The sequence below is a fragment of the Neofelis nebulosa genome, chromosome 6 (assembly GCF_028018385.1).
Source record: "Neofelis nebulosa isolate mNeoNeb1 chromosome 6, mNeoNeb1.pri, whole genome shotgun sequence".
NCBI lineage: Eukaryota > Metazoa > Chordata > Mammalia > Carnivora > Felidae > Neofelis > Neofelis nebulosa.
Genome location: NC_080787.1, coordinates 45160173 through 45179315, shown reverse-complemented (window position 1 = coordinate 45179315; position 19143 = coordinate 45160173). Strand labels below are relative to the sequence as shown.

General features: G+C 48.8%; 1 long non-coding RNA gene across 1 annotated transcript; it reads left to right on the top strand.

Annotated features, from left to right (window-relative positions):
* Positions 1-175: 175 nt before the first annotated feature.
* LOC131513436 (uncharacterized) lies at positions 176-10435 on the top strand. The gene is made up of 3 exons (XR_009262585.1): positions 176-267; positions 8670-8792; positions 9975-10435. It is a non-coding gene; the product is annotated as an uncharacterized LOC131513436 (long non-coding RNA).
* The last annotated feature ends 8708 nt before the right edge of the window (positions 10436-19143 follow it).

The following is a 19143-nucleotide window of genomic DNA, read 5'->3' as shown; positions in this document are numbered from 1 at the left end:
TGACCTAAGCCGCAGTTGGAGGTTTAACCAACTGAGCCAGCCAGGAACCCTTTGAGGTAATTTTTATATATAGTAAGGTAGAGTCATCTGCAAACAGATAATTTTACTTCTTCCATTCCAATTAAATGTCTTTTCTTTCTTTTTCTTGCCTAATTACTCTAGCTGGAATTTCCATTACTGTGTAGAAGCGACAAAAAGCAGGCATCTTCATTTTGTTTTGGATTGCAGGGGAAAAGCTTTCTGTCTTTCACCATTGAACGACATTAGGTGGGTGGTTTTCATATATGGCCTCTGTTGTGTTGAGAAATTTTCCTTCTATTCCTAGTTTATTGAGTGTTTTTTACATTTATTTTAGGTATGTATGTATGTATGTATGTATATTCAGAGAGAGTGATCAAGCAGGGGAGAAGGGCAGAGAGAGAGAGAGAGAGAGAGAGAGAATCTTAAGCATGCTCCACACCCAGTACAGAGCCTGATGAGGGGCTTGATCTCACTACTGTGAGATCATGACCTGAGCCAAAATAAAGAGTTGGATGTTGGACGCTTAACTGACTGAGCCACCCAGATAGCCCATTGAGTGTTTTTAATCATGAATTTGTATCTTTGTCAAATGCATTTTTCTGCACTAATTGAGATGATCATGTGTCTTTTTTCCTTTTGTTCTATTAATGCGTGTATTACATTGACCGATTTTTTTTTTTTAATTGAGCCATCCTTGCATTTTAGGGGTAAGTCCCAGTTAATTGAGATGTATAATTCTTTGAATATGCTGCTGAATTTGGTTTGCTAGTATTTTGTTTAGGATTTTTACATCTATATGCATAAGTAATATTGGCCTGTAATTTTCTTTTTTTGTATTGTTTTTGTCTGGTTTTGGTATCAGGGTAATGCTGACCTCATAGAACAAGTTGGAAATGTTCCCTCCTCTTTAATATTTTAGAAGAGTTTGAGAAGGATTGGTGTTAATCCTTTACATGGTTGGTAGATTTCACCAGTAAAGCCATCAGGTCCTGGACTTTTCTTTGTTGGGTTGTTTGGTTATTGATTCACCCTTTTTAATTGTTATAGTGTCTATTTCTGTTTAAGTCAATTTTGGATGTTTACTTGTTTCTAGGAATTTGTCCATTTCATCTAGGTTATCCAATTTGTGGCATAAAACTGTTCATAGTATTCTCTCTTTTTTTAACTTTTAAAAAGTTGTTATTTATTTAAATAATCTCTACACCCAACATGGAGCTTGAACTCATGACCCCAAGATCAAGAGCCGCATGTTCCTCAAACTGAGCCAGCCAGGCACCCCCATCATATTCTCTCATAATCCTTTATATTTCTGTAAGGTCAGTAGTAATGTCCCCACTTTTGTTTCTGATTTTAGTAATTTGAGTGTTCTCTCTTCTATCTTAGTCAATCTAGTTAAACATGTGTCAATTTTGTTGATGTTTAGTTTTTGGTTTTATTTTCCATATCGCTTTTCTATTCTCTATTTCACTTATCTCTACTCTAATATTCATTAGTTCCTTCCTCTATTAGCTTTAAGTTTACTTTGCTCTTCTTTTTCTAATTCCTTAAGGTGTACACTTACATTATTGATTTGAGATCTTTCTTTTTGTTTAATGTAGGCATTTACAACTATAACTTTCTCTCTGAGCACTGCTTTCTCTGAATCCCATAAGTTTGGATATGTTGTCTTTTCATTTTTGTTCATTTCAATGTTTTTCTTTTCTTTACTGTTTTATTTCTTTACTTTTGAGAGAGAGAACACAAACAGGGGAGGGGCAAAGAGAAAGGGAGACACAGAATCTGAAACAGGCACAGAGCCTGACACAGGGCTCAAATTCATGCACTATGAGATCATGACCTGAGCCCAAGTCAGAAGCTTAACTGATGAGCCACCCAGGTGCCCCTCAATGTATTTTCTAGTTTTCGTTGACATTTCTTCTTTGACCCATTGGTTGTTCAAAAGTGTGTTGTTTGATTTCCACATATTTGTGGATTTTTCAATTTTCTTTCTGTTACTAGTTTCTAGTTTCATCTCATTGTGATCAGAAGAGATACTTTGCATGATTTCAATCTTTTAAAATTTGTTAAGATTTGTTTTGTGGCTAACATATGATCCATCCTACAGATAGTTCCATGTGCACTTGAGACGAATGTGTATTCTGCTATTATCAGATGGAGTGTTCTATATATGCCTGTTGGGCCTAATTGGTTCATAGTGTTGTTCAAGACCGCTACTATTTCTTTATTGACTTTCTGTCCAATTGTTCTACTTGCTATTGAAGGTGGGGTATTGAAGTCTTCACCTATTGTTGTAGAATTGTCTATTTCTCCCTTCAATCGTGTCAATTTTTGCTTCATATATTTTGGGGGTCTGTTTTTAGGTGTATAGAGGTTTAGAAATGTTATATCCCCTTGCTGATAAGAAACTTTTAGGGGCGCCTGGGTGGCGCAGTCGGTTAAGCGTCCGACTTCAGCCAGGTCACGATCTCGCGGTCCGTGAGTTCGAGCCCCGCGTCAGGCTCTGGGCTGATGGCTCAGAGCCTGGAGCCTGTTTCCGCTTCTGTGCCTCCCTCTCTCTCTGCCCCTCCCCCGTTCATGCTCTGTCTCTCTCTGTCCCAAAAATAAATTAAAAAAAAAAAAAAAAAAAAACGTTGAAGAAACTTTTATTAATATATAATGTCCTTCTCTCTCTCTTATAATGTTTTTTGACTGACAGTCTATTTTGTATGACAATATTTATAGCCACTCCAACTCTCTTTTGGCTACTATTTGCATGGGATATCTTTTTCCATCCTTTTACTTCCTATCTCTTCATGCCCTTGTATCTAAAATGAACTTCTTATAGACAATGTATGGTTTTTCAAATCTAATCTCTACCTTTTCATAAGAAAGTTTAATTCGGGACACCTGATGGTTCAATTGGTTGAGCGTTTGACTTCAGCTCAGGTCATGAACTCATGGGTTCCTGAGTTTGAGCCCTGCATTGGGCTCATTGCTGGCAATGCAGAGCCCACTCAGGATCCTCTGTCTCCCTCTCTCTCTGCCCCTCCCACATTCAAGCTCTCTGTCTGTCCCTCCCCCACTTGTGCTCTCCCTCTCTCTCAAAAATAAAACATTTTTTTAAAAAGGAGAGTTTAATTCATCTGTATTTACTGTGAATACTGATAAAGAGTGATTTAATTTTGCCATTTAGCTGTTTTCTGTATGTTTTTTCCCCAAGTCCTTTATTACTGCCTTTTTTTCCCACTTGGTTGATTTTTTTGTAGTATACTATTTTGATACCCTTCTTTTTCCCTTTTTTGTGTATTTTTTATTATTTACATAGTGGTTACATTAGAATTACAATTAAAATCTTAAATTTATAACAACTTGGTTTTAATAATATCAGCTTAGGGGGCACTGGATGGCTCAGTCAATTAAGCATCCGACTTCGGCTCAGGTCATGATCTCATGCTTCATGGGTTCGAACCCCACATTGGGCTCTATGCTGACAGCTCAGAGCCTGGAGTCTGCTTCAGATTCTGTGTCTCCCTCTCTGTCTGCACCTCCCCCACTCACTCACTTGTCTCTCTCTTTCTCTCTCTCTCTCAAAAATAAACATTAAATTTTTTTTTAAATACCAGTTTAGTTTCAATATACAAATACTCTGCTCCTTTACACCTCCATCTCTCCCCCTTTATATTATAGTCACAGATGATATCTTTATATGTCGTGTGCCCATTAACACAGATTTATAAATATTGTTTCACGCATTTTCCTTTTATATCAAATGATGACCTACAAGTGGGAAAGGTTTCAAAGAAAGAGATACAAGGTGCGATGAGTCCTTGCAGGAGGGACCCTGTGGGTGGGGGCTGGAGGAGAAGGAGAGAGCCAAGAGATCCTTCCAAGACAGTAAACATCTGAACTGAAATCGAGTTATGAAAAAACAAATTACTATGTAAAAATGCTTATTCACAGGAAAAGATATCCAAAATATTTCATTTTGGTAGCTTACCAAATAGCACAAATGATCTCATTTTTGTAAGTATGTGTGTATATACATGTATTTAAAGACATATCTATCTACAGAAAAAACTCATGATTATACTCATAGTACTTGAATAGTGATTATCTCCAATTGTTGGAACTGTGGAAAGAGGAAACACTTCCTTTTTTTTCCCAAATGTATTCCATATTGTTTATTTCCAATAAACATGCATCACTTTTATAATCAGAAAAGGCAATGATGCTTTTTTTGTTCTGAAGGGTAAAATGAATGAGTGGGCATTCACTGTAGAGATAAAGCCAGAAAAGACCTGTTAGGCAGAGGGAACAGCATAAGCAAAGGCAAATAGGGATGAAAATCCTGCTTTATTACAGGAACGGCCAACATATGGCATGGCTGGAGGGCACCGGGTGGCCTGGAAATGAAGTGTTTCCAGGGCCCACATAACCAAAGGCTTACTGTTTCATTAAAAAAAAAAAAAAAAAAAAAAGTTTAGTCAGTTCTTGGCATGAGGGCAGGAGAGTGACAAGTTTTGATTTACATATTAAGCAAATTAGTTAATAGAGGTGAGAAAGAGTCCAGAGGCTGAGAGGCCCGTTGGGGAGACTGTTGCAATAATTGAGGAAAGAGAAGATGGGGTGGGAGCTGAGTCAAGGCTTAGAGAGTAGAGAATAAAAATGGAAATAAGAGAGAAGTGGAGGCCAAATCAGACAGTAATTATCTATGAATGGTAAGGGGATTTATCTGTCTCCAGGGTTGCCAGTGCTGGCATATGAATGGCAGGAGACCAGTTGTAAAGATGATCCTGATCATGATCATGATCAAGATAATGGTGACTCAGGAGGAGGAAGTGGAAAATCCCATTAGAAGAGCCCCGTAGCCCTTTACAGTTTGCAAAGTCCTCTGACTTCGGTCTCCAAACACATCACGATGTGTGTTCCCATTCTACAGATGAAGAAACTGAGGCCTGGAAAGGTGACACAGCCAAAGCAAGACGCAGAGAACATCATTTACTGGCCACACGGATGGACAGCCACTGCTTTTCCCAGCAGAGCCTGAGCAATGACCATGTGACACTTTTTAGTCAGATGACCTTGTGCAATTTACATAACCTCTCTTGTGCCTCAGTTTCCTCTTCTATAAAATGGAGAAAATAATGCAACTTACTTCATATGTTGCTGAAAGGATTAAGCTACTTAACGCATGTAAAGAGCTTAGAGCCTGGCACATAGTTAGTGCTCAGTAAACATTCAGTCATTTTTTTGTATTAGTATCTACACACTACCCCAGATAGATCACCTGGAAAGAACGAATAAGGGGAAGCCATGCTCCTGGCATTGCACCTTCCTTACTTCTCAGACCCTAACTCCTGTGGAAAAGACACAGAGGCTAGAATTTGCATCCTTGGTCTAGTTCGCTAGGGCTTTAAGGCTCTTTGCAAGACCCATCTTTTCTAATCATTTCCATACATCTTGGTACCAACTTGTTCATTCATTCATTCATTCACTCATTCATTCAGCAAACACATATCAAGCCCTGATGTGGGTCTATGCTTGGGGGCTAAGGTCACCAAGAAAATGAGCCTGTCTTCGAGGAGTTCACTATGTAGTTGGCTCAACTCACTCCCTTACTCACTCACTCGTGTGTTCATCACTTACGACGACGAGCCTCCTCTGGGCCACACACATACGCTCTGTTTATATCTCCTGCCTTTGGACACGAAGCAATTAGATCTTTTCCCAGCGGTTGTTATGTTTCCAATCTCCTACTCATACTTTGCCCCCCTGTACCCACTCTGTGCCCACACACAAAATCACACAGGGAAACCAAAACAGAGACCCAAGAAGGAAATTCTTCCCCCATATTTCCTGTGGCTGAACATCTCTCACTAGTTCCTAGAGTCTGAAGGGGACACCAGCAACAACTGAATTCTCTGGACCCTTTTACATTCTTTGACTCATTTAGCAAACTGCTTCCCGGGCACCATGCTAGACCAGGGCCTGTGCTGGGCAGCACGGGAGTAACAGAGTGAACCACGGAACATACCCTCAAGGAGTCTCCGCTGAGTGGCTCAGCACCTCGTTCTCCCCGCAAATATTTACTGAATATCTACCATCCACCAGGCACCAGGACAGACTCTGGAATGTGAATAAGAAAGACAAAGTCCCTGGCCTCATGGAGCTTGCTGTGTAGACAGAGAGACGAACAATGAGTAAGCAAACACATGAACACAAGACAACTATCTATGATCAAGGTTCTAAAGAAAATAAAACAGGGTGATACGATAGTGATTGAAATTAGACAGCACAGGTTATTTGAATCTGAGCAGGACACGCTTCTCCGAGCATCAGCTTCCTCACAGATAGTGTTTGTACATACCTCTGCTGGGAGGAGGAAATGAGTTAATATATGCGGAGCCTAGCACCCAGCAAGCACTGTATGCTATCATTACTTTTATTTTAAATGTTTATTTTTGAGACAGCGCAAGCAGGGGAGGAGCAGAGAGAGGGGGACAGAGGATCCGAAGCAAGCTCCTCGCTGACAGCAGCGAGCTCCACGTGGGGCTTGGACTCACAAACCGCGAGATCACGACCTGTGCCGAAATCAGATGCTCAACCGACTGAGCCACAGGCAGGCGCCCCTATCATTACTTTTAAATAGATGCATAAACAGATTATCAACCACAAGGGAGTTGGTGCAGGATAAAGTGATACAGACACAAAGCATTCTGGGGGCACTGAGGAGGAGCCCCACAGGGGGCCTGTGCAGCCTGGCCAGGGAGGGAGGTGAGGACACTGGACACAGATGCCCTTCTTCCCCTTCCCTGGCCCTGCAACCCACCGGCTACCCTAAAGAATGTTGCCTCTCTGAGAGACTGGAGCAGGTGAAACGGGACAGAAAAAACAAACATACCTCACCTCCCTCAAGGACAAGAGTGGAGGGAGGGCTCCCAGGTGGCCGCTGAGATCCTCGCCAGGCACAGGGCAGGCAGGACAGTGCCTGCCTTTCCTGTTCATCCCCTTCTAGGCCCCCTGGCCCTTTTAAAGTGCCCGTTGCCCCATCTGATGCTGAAGATGCTGTAAGTGAGGGTGCCCAGGTGCTCAATCCACGTGGGATTGAATGAAAGGGCGACGCTCATTCGTAAGACCCCTTCCTAGATATCCTAGCGTCCCTTCCAACAGCTCTGTGGCAGAAGCCTCATGGCCCCATCTCAGACGAGCACACGGAGGCTGAGGAAGAACAAGGATCCTTCTCACTCATTCTGTTCGGAAACAGCAGTGGGCAGTTGGAATCTAGCCTGGCTGCAATACGGCTGCTTTTTCTCCTCCCCCATTCTGCTTCTCCTCAACGGGGGAATATGCAGGAAAGACCATGGTTCGGGGGTTTGGGGGTTCAGGAAGGTAGAAGGAGTGAAAGACAGATATTGCTGTCCAGAATGAACTGGAAGGAACTGAGGTGAGGGCTCCAGGAAGGGGGGGGGGGTCAGTTTTCCAACCGGGAAAAGATGAAACAGACGGAACCACAGAGAGGAGGCCCCACTTGCCCCCACCCCCATCACAATAGGCATCTAGGCAAACAGGATGAGGATGGGACGAGCCCCCCTCTCTGCACCAACACCCTCCTCCAGCATCAGCCGGCCAGGCAGCCCCATTTCAAGCCCTGTGCCCACGGGGACCAGGATGTGGGCACCCAGGAATGGACAAGCCCTGACGTAGACAACTCTGCGACCCCCGTGCCTGGCCTCCACAGCTACAAGCCAAATACTCCTTGTGGTTTGGGCCCCAGCCAAGCGCCCACACCCCAGCTCACGGGACCGCAACTTCCCTGTTGCATCAGGTTTCTAAGCGCGTGCACACACCCCAGAGCTTGTTACACAACCGTGGTGCGCGTACCCAGCACCCACACAGCCCGGGTGGCCTGACGGTCCCCCAGAGGAAACTGCAGCCTTGCTCGGAGGGCACAGGCCCCTCTCTACAGCCTGCTGGCTTCGAGAGCTGGAGGAGAGGTGCGGAGGGCACCTGGCCAGGACCCAGGATTCTGCCGGCTCTACCGCTGGCTCGTTGTGAAACCCCAGGAAGCCACGTCCCCTCTCAGGGCCTGTTCCCCCACCTAGAAAGGAAGATCTCCTTCTACCCTGATGATCTGGGTACCCACTTCTCCTCCATCCCACTCAACACCCGCTAAAACACCACCAACATCCTCTGTCCCCCTAGGGATGTCCGCAAGAAAGGGAGGCAAGAATTGCACAGCGTGGAGACAGAGGATTGGATAAGACGACCCCTAAACAGGGCTCTCTTCTGCTGGGGAGAAGCCCAGAAGTACACCACCAGTGGGTGTACCTCGAGGGGAAACCCCACGGTCACCTCCTGCTCCCTAGAAAGAGGGAGGACAGTGGCCAGAGCTTTCTGAGGTAGCTCTAAGGAGCAACAGCTGGGGGAAGCAATTTTCCTCTTTGCATTTTTGGTTTTTTCCTTTTCTCCACAACAAGCATGTGTTACACATTACTTTACAACAAAAGGTGGGGGAGGGGAGGGGCTGGACACACTCACCTCCTAGGGCATGCGCCCTCTGCCCAGGACGATCCCTTAAATCAGTATTTCCCTAAGCATGTTGTGAAAGCGTTCCCATAAGCCCAGGAAACCGGGGCCAAACAAAGCCTGACAGGTTTTTTTGCCTGCAGGACTCCTCTGAGCCTCCAACACGCTAATCTGGGCCACGGCCCTCTGAGGGGAGGAATGAGACAAGGAAACTCGTTTGGTCTCAGAGCTCTTTATAGGGAAGCATCTCAAGAGACACTTGCAAGGTACGGCCGGAACTCAGGGTCCAACGAGGGGGAAATTCAGGCACACACCCAACATAAGGGCCTCCATCAAAGAGAGACAGCTCAAGCCCTAGAGGGCACTAAAGGCAACCATCCTCGGCAACCACCTCCAACTGCATGAGCCAAACCCCAAACCCACTGCCCAAAACTGGCCTGAGCCCCACATCCCAGCGATGACAGTTACTGAGGCAGGTAGTAGTGTGAGAGGGCCCTTGGGTGGCCTGCAGCCTCCCTGAAGTTATTTAGATCTGCAGTGACCCCTGCTGGCTCTGCCCAAAATCACCCCTCCCCTTAGTCCTCACCCTCCTGGCCTTTCTCACCCTCCTCTCCAGTCCCTGGCCTTCCAGCATCTTCTCACTAGCCTGGACCCAGCCCTACTGTGATCCACCCTGACCACACCCTCCCACCAGGCCCCCACTCTTTTCCCCATCCCTGGGTTTGGAATATGGCTGGACTTTGATAGAGCCCACTAGTGAGTTCTGAGGTCTGAACCGGGGAACTCGGACGGCGTGAGGAATGGGGGGCTCTGAAGACTGCCTGCTCCCCTACCGAGGGCGTGAAACAAACCCCCAGGGCCACTGTAATAACAGCAAATATTCTGGGGCACCCGTCTGGCCCAGTCAGTGGAGGAGGTGGCTCTCGATCTTGGGGTTGTGGGTTTGAGACTCACAGTGGGTGTAGAGATTACTTAGAAGAAATTTTTTTTAATAGCAAACATTCACTGCACACTTACTATCTTCTAGGAACGCGGCTAAACCCTTGAGGTAGATTATTCCCTTTAATTCTCATAAGAATTTTAAGAAGTAGGCACTATTCCTGTATGAACCCAATTTTCAGATCAGAAACTGAGATTCAGAAGTAAAAGGGTAAATGGCAAATCCAGGTGGACTCAAGTGGAGTTGCTGACGTTGGAGTCCATCCGCTTAACAACTACACTCTTTTACCGTCCTTACATTTGCCCCCCACCGAAACTACCTGCTCATGCAAGTCTCTGCCTAGTACTCACTGCCTTGAGGAAGTATGCCTCAGTAGCCTTGCCCCATGCCCTCAGGTATGACTCTGTGACCCAAACCTGGCCATCTGTAACCTTCCCCCTGGTAAATTAGACTGCCAGTTTGGTTGCCAAGCCCAGGACCCATCCCCTCTTCTGATGATTGTGTCTAGATTTATTTTTGGGCAACACCGAGGACCTCAGTAAAACGGGCTTCGATGAAGATGCCTCCCCCTGCCCGACCATCTCCAGGGGGAGCCGTGTGATTCAGGCCCGGCCACTCAAGCACCAAAATATCTTGGCTTCAGTGATTGGCTCAAGAAGGACAGATGACCCAAACGAGGCCAACAGGGCTAATCCCCGGAGTTCACTGGAGTCACCAGTTTTCTGCTCTGGAATTACTAGTGGGTGCGTGTCTGGCAGGATCTGCCAGGAGTGCTGCCTAAGGAGGTGATGCCTGAGGAGGGAGCTGACACAGGAGAGCAGACCTGATGACGTTGTTCGAACTGTGCCAAAGACAGGTCCACCCCTGGACTTTTCAGTGATCATGAGCCAATAAATTACTTTTGTGTTGTTCTTGTCTTAAGCAAGTATGAGTTGGGTTCCTTCCTTTGAAACGGAGATCTAGCAAAGCCTCCCCACCATTCTTAATCATTATTAACAACTGTGTCTCCTTCTTGCCTTTTCCTGCTATGCTTATTTAGACATACTGGACATTTTTTAAATAAAAATTGACACCGCTGGCTACTCCTTCCTTTGAGATATACTGTTTTGCTTATTTTTGTGAAACCTCACTCTCTTAGTTTCTCTCGGGCCCCTCTGAAGTCCTGTTCGGTTCATTTTCCTTTTGCTGGCTCCTCTTCATTTGCAAGTAACAGAAACCAACCCTGGCATTTATAAGCCAAAAACTAGGGGAAAAAAAAAAAAGAATTTATCGGAAAAATATTGAGGAACTAGCTAGGGAATGAACTAGAAGGCTAGAATACCTCGCTTGGAAATGGAACAGAAATTACTTGGCTGAACTCCAAAGGCCTCTTCCATGCTAGCGTCAGGTGCTCACGATGCCCAGTCCCGAGAGAGAATCTGTCCAGCTGAGCTTAGGTCACATGGCCGCCTAGACTCTGGACCATCCCATGGAGGTGAGAGGGAGGGCCTGGTGGTACATGTCTCTAGGGATCCTTCCAAACTATGGAATGGGAAAGCAAATCATCTGATATATCATACCACAAAATGGTGGAAAGATAACGCTTCCAAAGGGAACCAGAGACCAGGAGGCCACAAAATGAGGGTGAACATCTTCCTTGGGTTCTTGGGGCCGTGCCCTAGGTGTTTTCTCTACACTGCTCCCTGGGCCTTCTCATTCCCTCCCATAATGGATGAAGTTGCCACTGACAATGCCACTACAATTCCCAATATAGACCTGTCTCCTGAGCTCAGACCCTGTATCCATGAGCTTCCCTACATGGATGGCTCACAGGCCCTTCAACTCAATGGGTCCAACACTGAACTTGTCCTGATCACCAAACCTGCTCCTTCTGCAGGTCCCTTAGCTCAATAGATGCAGTCATCAATCACTCGGCTGATCACACTAGAAACAGGGAGTCAAGGAGTCATTCTCAAGGCCCTACCTGCTTAAGGGGCTTCAAACATGGCAATCCCTCTATCTTGACACTCTCGTCTTTATCAACCCCAGCTTTCACCCAGCTAATTCCTTGTGGCATAGACTTCTATCCATCACCTCCTCTTCTTCTTTAGAAATAAAACTGCTGATCTGTGGCTAGATCCATGCTGCCCAGAATAAAGACAAATTCCCAAGGCTCCTTTGTAGCTAAGTATACAGCAACCTCTACACAGTGGTATATAAGTAGAAATGATGTGTGCTACCGACAAAGATGTGTCCTTAAAGGAAGGGCATGCCCTTCTCCCTCTTCTTTTCTCCTTCCCACTGACTGGACTGTGGGCATAATTGTTGGAGTTCAGCAGCCATTTAGGACCATGAGATGGAAGCTGTGTATTTGACAATAGTAGCATGACATCATTAGATAGAAGGCTGGATCCTCGATGGTTATGGGGATGCCCTACCAGCCCTGAATGACCTAGCTCTGAGTTTCATTTATGTCAGAGAAAACTAAACTTGCATCTTGTTTACACCACCATTATTTGTGGAATTTTTCTGTCACTCACGGCTGAACCTGACCCTAACACACTAGTCTCATCCTATAAGTCTCAGCTGAAATGTCATTTCAATGTCATTTCCTCAGAGAAGTCTTCCCCAGTCACACAGACTCAGAGAGGCTCTTTCCCTTAAAGTTCTGGGATCATCTACTCACCACAGCCAAGTTGGCCCTAACAAGTCTCAGGATTCCAGCTCAGCAAACAGGCTGCTGTCTTGCTAGAAGTCTCCAGCAAGGAGGAAGATGGCACCCACCACCCTCCTCCCACTCAAACACTGGCCCAGGCAGATGTCAAAAGGGTTCCAGGGCCAGGTGCATCTGTTGTGGGGCCTACTGTCTCCAGATCCCACTCTTGCTTCTTGCTCTGGTGCCCCCAGATCTACTCTGATCTCCAGACCCCAGAGAATCCCTCTCTCCACCTCTGTCCCCTACCTTTAGGGATCCTCCAAAGGCATGAGGGTGTGGCTAAGTGATAATGTATGGAGAGTAAGGAATGAGGGACTGGTTTGGGCTCCTCAGGGCAGGAATCAAGCTTTATCCCCAAGCTTTACCTTCTTGCGCCTGGCGTGGCACCTGGCACATAGTGGGCACTTAAGCAAATCTACTGGATAAATAGAAAGGCTCTCCAGGGTGTGGTTTGGAGGGGACGAAAGGGCTTAGTGCACAAGGAGGATAATTTGAGATGCTGCCCACTGGGTGTTCTGAGGCCTGGAGAAGAGAAGGATGGAAGGGTAGTGAGAGCCAAGGGTCTGACCCTATCCCTACCACTGCCTTTGTGGAGGTGAGCACAGTCAGAGGAGGCTGGTGGGAATCAGATGCCAGCAGACCCTCTTCCTGCCCCCACCGCACACCCAGATGGGGGTCTGGGTAAGTGAACAAATTTGGCCAATGTCTCTGATCTGTGACGCAGCTGCTCCTCTTGATAGAAAAGAATTAAAGAGGCAGCCACCACAGGGACACACAAGAGCTGTCCAGACACATAGGTCTTTCAGGCCCTTGTCTTCTCCTCAACTCCCAGCTGTTCCCAGGGGGCCAGGATGATCCCAGGGAGGCCCGACAAACAGGAGTTCCAAGCTAGAGGGGCACAATTCCAGGTGGCACCTGCAAGGTCCTTCAGGAAGCAGCAGGTTCAGTGCAAGGCCCGCACAGGGCAGATAAGGAAACTGAGGCCAGAGAACAAGGACTGGCTCACAGCCACATAGCATGCTAGAGGTACAAGACCCCAAGGCTCCTGGCTCCCAATTCTGTGCTGTTTGCCACACCAGGTGGGACACTGGGGAAGAGGCAGGGGTCTGCAGGTTTCGAGTAGGGACTCAGGACTTCACAGGACATCTACCCCCACCCCAACATGGAGCAGAGAAGAGCATGAGCTCTGGAGTTCAGATGGAATGAGCCAAATCCTAGGCTCACTTCTCATCAACACCATAACCTTCAGCAAACATCAGAACATATCTGTGCCTCAGTTTCCTCAACTGTAAAATATAGATAACACTAATGGTATTAATCTTACAGAGATACCGGGGCGGGGGGTGGGTGGGGATTAAATGAGTTGATATGCACTTGGAATGGCACTGCTATATAGTAAGTGCCCAATAAACACCTGCTGTCGCTATTGTGTGGTCATCAAAAGGTCCTCGTGGCCTGCCAAAGTCTTTCCTGACTTAGCAAAAGGCCTTCCCCTGTGGAGTGATTTGCAGTGGCGAGTGGGAGGTGGCTCGGCCACACCCATTTCTCAGGGTCCGGGGCAAGCCGAGGCCCCTCCCCAGTGCTTACTGACAGAGACTTCCAGTCTCTGGGACTCAGTGGCCCCTCAGCCCCCCTCCAGTCGCCAGCCTGTCTGCTGGGCTTTCACGCCTGATGCAGAGATAAACACATCCCACGATAGCATTGTTCCCCACTTCCCGAAGTTCTCAAGTACGATCCTAGAGGGTGGGATTAGCTTGGCATTTGGGCAGCTCAAGGGTTTGGAAGGATTGAGAGAGGCTGTTCCCAGAGCCATCCAGTCCCATCCTTAAAGGTGGTGGAGGTGGCTGGGCATACAGGGAAGGGGCAAGGGAAGCAGCTGTGGCTTGAGCTTCTGGAAATTCTGCCACACCCTCATCACACACGTGAGCATTCACGCACACGCACGTGCGCCCGCGCGTACCCATACTTGGCTTAAGGTAGAAGGAGGGGTTGCGCACCTGAGTAGAGAAATGAGACACCTGTCTCCCATAGTCAATTCTCTCTCTGCCCCCATATCAGAGCTGTCTGGTCCCTGCACTCCCTCAGGTGGCTGAACTGAATAGCCAGGTATCTCTGGGAGAGAGTAACTCAGAGCCCACAGCACTGTAGAGCTTATGAGGAGCCAGGCAGGCAGAGGGGAGGGGAGTCAGGGGGGATGGAGCATCAAAATGTGCTTACTTCATCATTTTGGGTAGAGTCAGCCTGGGGAGAGAGGCCTCCTTCCTCTCCCAGCCAGGGCGGGCCCCTTCCTCCTGTCCCCACTCCCCAGTGCTCCCAGTACAACCACTCGCATGACCTCACTGCCACGGCCAGGCCAGGCTGATGGCCAGGAGCCAGGGCCCCGCCAAAATCCACATCCCCAGAGACCAGCACGAGCCAGGCAGGGCCTGAATATGTCACTCAAGCAACCTCCACCCGCTGAACCCACGCCTGTGAAGACAGCCTGTCCCACTAAGTGTTTACTCCGGCCAGGCAGGCTCACCTCCTCTCTCAACAAGGCTGAACTCAGAGCAGTCTTCTACCCCTGATGGCGTCTGTCAGCCAGACCCATCCTGACTCTGACTTCTCCCCTGCTAAATCCCGCTCAGCTGCCCCATCACAGGACAGCTCCCCTGAGTCCCCTGGCCCACCTCTGGTCTCTCCGTTGTCTCACGAAGCCAAGGCAGCGGTGGCAGGGGTCGAGCAGAAGGGATGGGGGTGGCTCCCGGGACGTGGCAGTGCGGCTCTGACAGTGGCTCCAGCAGTTTCGGTGGCGCTGATGGTGGTCATGGTACCAGCGATTACGGTGGGGGAGGATTGTTGGTGACAGTGGGGCTGGTGATGGTGACGGCAGCGGAGGCAGTGCGGCTGGTTGGAGCGGTAAGAATGCGGCAAGTAGGGGTGTGTCCCTCCCCTCCCTGAGGCTTAGGGACGTGAACAGACCGTCACAAGGGTCCCTGAGGGCTACAGGAACAGGGGTGAGTAAGACGATCCGGTCACAGAAGGCCCCCGGAACAATGGGGTAATGACCCCTGGCCCCGTTCTGCAGTGAGGCCTAATATGTCCCCCCTCCTGGACCTCTAGAGACCCTCCCCGCCACCCCAACCTGAAGCACATATCATCTGACCTAGAAGCCCCCAGAGCTCCCCTGGAGAGAAAGTGGGAAGAGGCCAAGCTTGGGAGACAGAGGATGCAATACTGGAATCCCAACTATTAGAAAACAAACTTGGGGGGCGCCTGGGTGGCGCAGTCGGTTAAGCGTCCGACTTCAGCCAGGTCACGATCTCGCGGTCCGTGAGTTCGAGCCCCGCGTCAGGCTCTGGGCTGATGGCTCGGAGCCTGGAGCCTGTTTCCAATTCTGTGTGACTCCCTCTCTCTCTGCCCCTCCCCCGTTCATGCTCTGTCTCTCTCTGTCCCAAAAATAAATAAAAAATGTTGAAAAAAAAAAAATTTAAAAAAAAGAAAACAAACTTGGGCCTGAACTTCACCAAAGAATGGGAATCATAATTCTTACTGGCAGGATCATTGTAAGAACTGAGATAAGTATCTCTAAAAGTGCCTGGCACAGAATAGTAGCACAATAAATAATAAATCTTTTTCATTCTATTTTCCAGGCCCTGTTCCCACATGCCTCCTTATACCAGTTTTCTGGAGGCGCTGTAGCAAACTGCCACAAACCCGGTGGCAACAGAAATGTATTCTCTTGTAGTTCTGGAAGCCAGAAGTCTGCAACCAAGGTTTCAGCAGGGTCGTGCTCCCTCCAGGCGCCCGAGGGGAGAATCCTCCCTCGTCTTGTCCAGCTTCCGAGCAAGGCGTACCCTGGCTTGGAGCTCCAGCCTCGGCCTCTGTCTTCATGCGGATCTTCTTCACATGGCCTTCTCCCCTGGGTTTCTGTATGTTCTTTCCTGTTTCTTACAAGGATTCTTTCACGAGATTTAGGGCCCACCCTGATCCAGCATGATCTCATCTCAATCCTTACCTTAATTACACCTGCAAAGACCCTAGTTCCAACTAAGATCACACTCAGGGGTTTCAGGTGGATATAAATTTGGGGGGGGGACTATTCAACCCGCTACACCCCCTCCTCAACCTCTGAGTGAGCCGAACCTAATTCCCCAACCACCACCCCCCCCCCCCCCGCCACATGGCACAGTCACGGCCCCCGGCCCTCTATCCCTCGCCAAGCCTGATCCTGGACACCCCTACGCCACCCCGACCCCCATAGCATCCCAGGTCCTCAGACCCTGTGCCCCGGGCTCCCTGGTGCCATGCGTGCATGTCTGTATGCATGTGTACAGATTCTCTTTTTCACTTGGCCATGATAAAGGGGGATTCTAGGCTTGAGTTGGAGTCCACAGGGGCCTCTCTGCTCGGAAATGCTTCTTCCTCTCCCCCTGGCAGCTGTTTGGCTTGGCGGGGGCCCAGCTGGCAGGCTCTGCAGCCAAGGAGCCCTGGGGGGCAGGGGGAGGGAATGGTGGGGGGCAGGCAGCTCCCTCCTCAGGCCCAGGCCCTGGGAGCTGGGCCAATCGCAGGCCTCCGTGCTGGCCAGCTCCAGCCCCCCTCACTCTTGGTTTTCCTCCTCCCTGCTCTCCTGTGCTCCCCATATGACAAAGGGGAATTCTGGAGACCCTCCACTACCCCGCCCCAGCCAAGGGGAAGACGTGCAGAAAAGGAGCAGCCACTGGCAACGCTAGAAACACACACTGAGAGGAAGATCAGTCAGCGGACCCTGGAGCTTTGCTCAGGGGGGCTCTGGGTACTCTTTGAGGCCACCCCGGGACAGTCTGGACTCCTTCCAGCCTCTGGATACCCTGTCCTCTGCCCCTTCCACGGTTCTGAAATCTCCTGTTCTTAGTACCCTGTTCTAGGGCACCGGCCTTCCGGGGCCCCCTCTGGACCCCCAAACTGTTGCCAGTTTTTCTGAATCAGTCTTCTCTTCAGATAAGCGGAGATTATGTCCTCCGCTTATCTGAATTGCCTCCCAGTCCTCAGCAGGTCCTACAGCTTTTTACCACTGATGGAAAAATAGTAAAGAGGGGCGCCTGGGTGGCTCAGTCGGTTAAGCCCCCGACTCTTGATTTCGGCTCAGGTGATGATCTCACGGTTTGTGTTTGTGCGTTCGAGCCCCGCGACAGGCTCTGCGCTGACAGCTCAGAGCCTGCTTGGGATTCTCACTTCCTCCCTCTCTCTCTGCCCCTCCTCTGCTCACGCGCTCTCTCTCTTTCTCTCAAAGTAAATAAATAAAGATTAAAAAAAAATTTTTTTTAAATAGTAAAGAAACACAGGGAGGGACACAGGATCCTGAGCCCAGGTGTTAAGGTCTAACTGGCCTGGCTTTATGTCAAAGCCCTGCCACTTAACACGTGTGTGACCCCGGACAGATAACTTACCTCCCTGAGCCTTGATTTCCTCTCATAAAAATGGGGGTACTCGTAGGTAACTTTCAGGTTGCAAGGATAAAATGGCAAAGCTTCTGAAACAAGGAAGGTGTCCTCTAAACGGTACTAACTTACCACATGCCAGGCACTGCGTTTAAGTGCTTTGCGTAGATTATCACATTTAGCCCTAAGAATAACTTCAAGAAGTAGAAACCGTTTCATGGCTAAGGGAGCTGGGCACTTTACCTTGAGTGTCGGAGCTGGAGAGCGGCTGAGCGGGGGGCCCTGAGCTCTAAGCCACCGCGCTCTGTGCCTCCACCCCTGGCGGGATGGCCAAGGTGGACAGTGTTACTATTAATATTGTTGGGGAAAACGTGTGTTTTATGTACGTTTTGGAAGGAATCTGTGAGAAGAGCATGATTTTACCCTTATTTCGGCTTCATTTTAAAACTTCTGGGGCGCCTGGGTGACTCCGTTGGTTACACGGCTGACTCTTGACTTTGGCTCAGGTCATGATCTCACAGTGAGTTCGAGCCCCTCATCAGGCTCTGTGCCGTCAGCACCAAGGCCTGCTTCGGGTCCTGTCTCCCTCTCTCTGCCTCTCCCCCCACCTCTCAACAATAAATGTTTGAAAAACATTAAAACTTTTTTTTAACCCGGTTACGTCACTTGGTTTGCTAGCCTCGGAGAAGAGGTCTGAATTTTTGACAGGGGCTAAAGGTTCGGTGTTGCCATGGCTTGTGCCGGCCCATGGTGCCACAGTCCCGTCGGAGATGAACCGTGGCCCCAGCGCGCATTCTTCCTTGTCAGTCCTGAACCCAAGATGTCACCAATCCTAGTTATTTGTCCCCGCGTAATTGGTGTTGATTGGCAACTTTCCCTGAAATGGGGCAGAACTGCTTGGTTGTCTCTTCCAGGCAGCTTAAGTGTAGTAATATAAATAAAACAATAGTTGAATGTTAAAAACAAAAAACAGAAAAAAAAAAAAAAAGCAGACCACGGAAAGCAGCTGGGCCACAGGGGTTTTCCCACAGGCCCCTGCAGGTGCAACACGAAGGTCTCCTTCACTCTGCACACATGGATTTGCATGCAGTTTTCGAGTAGGGGATCTGCCCAGCTGCCTTGGCAATTCTGAAGTCCTGGTCGCGGGGCCCAGCCCATCCCAGCCTCCCAGCCACGGCAGGAGACCATGGGGCTGGAGGCTCCCTTGGCTCTCATGCCCTGGCACATCTGGAAGCTGTTAGCTTCCATCCCTTCTCTCACTTCCCCCTCCCTTCTCCAGCTGTTCCTGGTGGCTAATTCTGGGAAGTACCCCTCAGTTGTGGACGCTTACAGAGGACGGGGTGGGGGAGGGGGGTCCTCACCGCTGTGTTGGTGGGTGGGAGGGAGGTGGGCAGGCTGTAGAGGGTTCATGTGAGTCACTCAGAAGAGTTGGTCTCCTCCTCCCCTGGCCCTGTGGACAGCTGGTAGGGTTACTAGGGGTTGAGTAATGAGGAGGGGAAGACAGGGAGGAGGCAGGGGTGCGTGTGGAGAGAGACCAGGGAGCAGAGACCGAGAGAATGTTTCTGCCGGAAGAGATGGCCAAA